The following is a 5638-nucleotide window of genomic DNA, read 5'->3' as shown; positions in this document are numbered from 1 at the left end:
TGGGCGTCGCCTTATAAAACCTTGCCTGCCCCCCCCGCTCTCCTCGGGCCAAGCAATGACGTACCCAGAGTGTGTGTGTGTGTGTGTGTGAGAGAGAGAGAGAGAGAGAGAGAGAGAGAGAGAGAGAGAGAGAGAGACGTGTTAGGAAGCAGTGTTAAGGACAAGGAAAAGCCTGAAGGAGACACGGAGGAAAGGAGTGAGAGGGAGGGAAGGGAGGGAGGAAAGGAAGGGAGGGAGGGAGCCATCTGTATCCTGTAGGACGTCAGCATGAGGAAGAGAAGGATGGGAGGAGAGAAGAAGGATGTCAAAAAGAGAGAGAGAGAGAGAGAGAGAGAGAATGGAAGTGGTATCCTCGTTAGAGCTTTCTCTCCCTCTCTCTCTCTCTCTCTCTCACTCTCTCTCTAGAGAGAGAGAGAGAGAGAGAGAGAGAGAGAGAGAGAGAGAGAGAGAGAGAGAGCTCTCTCTCTCTCTCTCTCTCTCTTATTATGTTGGTAGTTTCATCCGCGAGAGAGAGAGAGAGAGAGAGAGCTCCTCTCTCTCTCTCTCTCTCTCTCTCTCTCTCTCTCTCTCTCTCTCTCTCTCTCTCTCTCTTATTATGTTGGTAGTTTCATCCGCGAGAGAGAGAGAGAGAGAGAGAGAGAGAGAGAGAGAGAGAGAGCGGAAAGATATCTCCTTCCTCTCTAACATTTATATCTCCGCCCTTTCTCTCTCTCTCTCTCTCTCTCTCTCTCTCTCTCTCTCTCTCTCCTTTCCTCCTCCTCTCCATCTCTCCTTCCCTCCCTCCTTCCTTCTCTCCTCCATTGCACACAGGATACCTTGATTTGAGGAGAGAGAGAGGGAGAGAGGGAGGGAGAGGGGTGGGGATGGGGAGAGGCTGTGACCTGAAAGACTCACCGATTAGACAAATATTTAGAAGCTAACCCGAACATCCGCTATTTTGCTCCGGTCTAACAGAGAGTAGTGTTAGCTGAACCCGGTAGCAGCGACGGGCCAAATTTGCGGCTTTACCGTGTAGCAGCGACGGGCCAAATTTGCGGCTTTACCGTGTACCAGCGACGGGCCAAATTTGCGGCTTTACCGTGTAGCAGCGACGGGCCAAATTTGCGGCTTTACCGTGTAGCAGGGACGCGCCAAATTTGCGGCTTTACCGTGTAGCAGCGACGGGCCAAATTTGCGGCTTTACCGTGTAGCAGCGACGGGCCAAATTTGCGGCTTTACCGTGTAGCAGCGACGGGCCAAATTTGCGGCTTTACCGTGTACCAGCGACGGGCCAAATTTGCGGCTTTACCGTGTAGCAGCGACGGGCCAAATTTGCGGCTTTACCGTGTAGCAGCGACGGGCCAAATTTGCGGCTTTACCGTGTAGCAGCGACGGGCCAAATTTGCGGCTTTACCGTGTAGCAGCGACGGGCCAAATTTGCGGCTTTACCGTGTAGCAGCGACGGGCCAAATTTGTGGCTTTACCGTGTACCAGCGACGGGCCAAATTTGTGGCTTTACCGTGTACCAGCGACGGGCCAAATTTGTGGCTTTACCGTGTACCAGCGACGGGCCAAATTTGCGGCTTTACCGTGTACCAGCGACGGGCCAAATTTGCGGCTTTATCGTGTACCAGCGACGGGCCAAATTTGCGGCTTTACCGTGTAGCAGCGACGGGCCAAATTTGCGGCTTTACCGTGTACCAGCGACGGGCCAAATTTGCGGCTTTACCGTGTACCAGCGACGGGCCAAATTTGCGGCTTTACCGTGTACCAGCGACGGGCCAAATTTGCGGCTTTACCGTGTACCAGCGACGGGCCAAATTTGCGGCTTTACCGTGTACCAGCGACGGGGCAAATTTGCTGCTTTACCGTGTACCAGCGACGGGCCAAATTTGTGGCTTTACCGTGTACCAGCGACGGGCCAAATTTGCGGCTTTACCGTGTACCAGCGACGGGGCAAATTTGCGGCTTTACCGTGTACCAGCGACGGGCCAAATTTGCGGCTTTACCGTGTACCAGCGACGGGCCAAATTTGCGGCTTTACCGTGTACCAGCGACGGGCCAACTTTCTGCCATGATATAAACCTCCCAAAATAGATGATACATAAACTGATCACACATGCGTTGATATATATTATGAAATGGTTTGCGTGAGTGATGATTCTCTCTCATTATTTTACTTAGAGGGCCTTTAACCTAACCTAACCTAACCTAACCTAAGAAACATGACCCCCGCAGCTACCAGGTTAGTTGTCGTGTGTGATCTTCCTTCTGTCCACGGAAAATTCCATTGTAGTTTTTCTGTACTGTAAGGGTGTTCTTCCATTGCATGGAGGGACTGGTGGGAGGGGAGGAACCTTCGCCTTGTTAGGGCCAAGTGGTCTGATGCTGTTTACTTTTCCTTTGTACTCCTTTTCCCTCCCCGACCTCAACAGCTAGCCAATCAAATGGAAAGTTTCTGATGACGTCATATTCCCGTTGACCAATGGCGGGCCAGCATCCTCGTGACAGCGAAAGCTCTGAGCCAATCAGCTGCGTTCCCTTAGTCTTGGCCACGCCCACTCAGCCCCGTGATTGGCTGGCTCCCCGACCCCCGAGAGAGGGAGAGAGAGATTTACATAGAAAATCAGACCACACAGACCCCATGGTCCAGACTAGGTGGTCTGTCCTTAAACCTAAGTGATTTTACATTAATCAGATGGCTCCAAAACGTTGCTTTTCTACTCTAGTTAATATTAAGTTCAAGGAAGTGACGGTCGAGCTTGTTTTTAAAGGAGTCAATCGTGTTACACTGGACCACTGATGGTGGGAGCTTATTCCATTCTCGCACTACAACGTTGGTGAAGAAAAATTTGGTGCAGTCTGAATTTACTTGTCTACATTTGAGTTTTGTACCATTGTTCCTCGTTTGCAAAGTGTCATCGATCATAAACAATTTTGTTCTGTCTACATTCGTGAAACCATTAAATATTTTAAAACATTCGATCAGTTTTCCTCGGAGGCGACGTTTCTCAAGAGAGAACATGTTAAGGGTGGAAAGCCTTTCTTCGTAGGATTTGTTGCGCAAGGAAGGGATCATTTTTGTTGCTCGACGCTGAACACCTTCTAGTTTAGCAATGTCCTTTGCATGGTGGGGAGACCAAAACTGTACCGCATATTCCAAGTGGGGTCTGACTAAACTATTGTAGAGCGGAAGTATTACATCTTTATTCTTGAATAAAAAGTTTCTTTTAATGAAGCCCAACATTCTGTTCGCTTTATTTGCTGCATCGATGCATTGATGTGAGAATTTGAGGTTTGACGCGATTTTAATCCCCAGGTCCTTAACGCATTGAACGCTTGTGAGTTTAACGCCGCGTATTTCGTAATCGAACTTCTTATTTTTTGTTCCAACTTGAAGGACCTGGCACTTGTCTACGTTAAAGGACATCTCCCATCTATCCGACCAAGCTGAAATTTTGTGCAAATCCTCTTGGAGGCTTTGCCTGTCTTCGTCAGTGAGAACCGAGTTACCAATCTTTGTGTCGTCTGCAAATTTACTAATGCGATTATTGAGTCCAACATCCACGTCGTTGATGTAAATAATGAAGAGCACTGGGCCAAGAACCGAGCCCTGAGGGACGCCACTAGTGACCGGCGCCCACTCTGAGTTAAATCCGTCAATCACCACTCTTTGTTGTCTGTTGCTCAACCAATTCGCGATTCATTGGTTTACTTGACCGTCAATACCTATTTGCTTTAATTTATAAAGTAATTTATGATGTGGGACTTTATCAAACGCTTTCTGGAAATCAAGATAGACTACGTCCACTGATTTGGTTACGTCATAAATTGAGAAGAGATCGTTATAAAAGGTCAGTAGGTTTGACAGGCAGGATCTTTTGTTACGGAAGCCATGTTGTGAATCCCCAATTAATGAGTGGCTTTCGAGGTAACTCACAATTTTGTCTCTAATTATGCTCTCGAGTAGCTTACCTACAATTGAAGTTAGACTAATGGGTCGGTAGTTACCTGGTATTTTTTTGTCTCCTTTCCTAAAAATCGGTGTCACGTTAGTCTTTTTCCAATCCGAAGGGACGATGCCTTGTCGCAAGGACATATTGAATACGGTAGTGAGGGAGGAGAGTATTTCGCTCTTTGTTTCTTTAAGCAGTATAGGATATACTTTGTCGGGTCCGGGACTTTTATTTGTTTTAAGTGAATGGATAGCTTTAAGGACTTCATCGGTTGTTATTTCAAAATTAGGCAATGCATGCTCGAGATTTACAGTAGTACTGGTGTTGGTGGTAGCGAGAGGAAGACTGTTAGTATTAAACACCGAGGAAAAGTAATTGTTTAAGAGGTTTGCAATGTGTTGGCTGTCAGTCACCAGTGCACCGTCGCTGTTTGTTAAAGGTCCAATACCACTTTTGATCGCCTTTCTGTTGTTTATGTAACTGAAGAAAGATTTCGGATTATTTTTACAGTTGGCTGCAATATTTTCTTCATATCTACGCTTTGCCTGACCTACTAGTCTTTTTACTCATCGCCTGGCATCATTATAAAGTCTAATGTTTTCGGGCGTGCTTTGTTCTTTCTTTAACCTGTAAAACAATTTTCTCTCATTGACTGATTGTTTAATTTCGCTATTAAACCACGGTGGGCTTTTATTAGTGTTAATTCGCTTCTCGCACAAGGGGACGAATGTGTTCTGCTGAGTGAGTAAGTGATTTTTAAAGCTTAGCCAGGCTTCCTCTACGTTGCCGTAGAGAGAGAGAGAGAGAGAGAGAGAGAGAGAGAGAGAGAGAGAGAGAGAGAGAGAGAGAGAGAGAGAGAGAGAGAGAGAGAGAGAGAGAGAGAGAGAGAGAGAGAGAGAGAGAGAGAGATGACCCACGTGGTCACTTCAAGAAACAATCACAACAGTGAGGCCTTGTGTTACTTAACTAACAGATGGTCACTGCTCTTCCCCTACGCCTATAAACAGTGGTGTTCCGCAGGGCTCTGGGCTGTCTCCCACTCTTTATGTTGTTCATTACTGATTGTTTGATAGTTTATTGTTGCAGTTATACAACAAAGGAGAGGAGAGGAACCTGTCATCCCAAGCCCAGGCAATACACATTAATAATCTTTAATTCCAAAACAAACTACTCAATCCACTCATGCCGATAAATCTACTGTGCATTGCTCAGCATCTTTCAACAGAAGACCCACCCAACGGAAAGCATGACTCAAGGCTGGACGCTGCAGAACATTAACCTTTGACCTTGCTGTCATTTCTGAATGGGACAGAGGTAACTTGGTGTCCTTCAGTGCCTCAAAAACTCAATTTCTCCACCCGTCAGCTCAACACAATCTTCCAAACACCTATCCCCTATTCCTGGACAACACTCAGCGGGGTCCATGATTTACTACCAAGCAAATGAGTGACTGCATCAACTGTAGCCGATGTAGTGACCCTCATTTTGTGTCTCAAGAATGCCCCTCAGCCAGCCACTGTTGAGTCCACACCACTTCCAGCCTTAGACTCAGGTGAGGAAAGTCGATAAGATTACCAGAAAGGTGTGGAAATAGTTAACTATATGAAAGAAACCTCGAGGGCAGCAGCTGATAGGGGATTTGCAGGAGTAGAAATGGACGACAACTACAGAGTGGGCTCTTATCTGGTATAGAGGTCATTTTT

Source organism: Eriocheir sinensis, chromosome 32 (genome assembly GCF_024679095.1).
Source record: "Eriocheir sinensis breed Jianghai 21 chromosome 32, ASM2467909v1, whole genome shotgun sequence".
Taxonomy (NCBI): Eukaryota; Metazoa; Arthropoda; class Malacostraca; order Decapoda; family Varunidae; genus Eriocheir; species Eriocheir sinensis.
The sequence above is the reverse complement of the archived record's forward strand: the minus strand, read 5'-3'. Positions refer to the sequence as shown.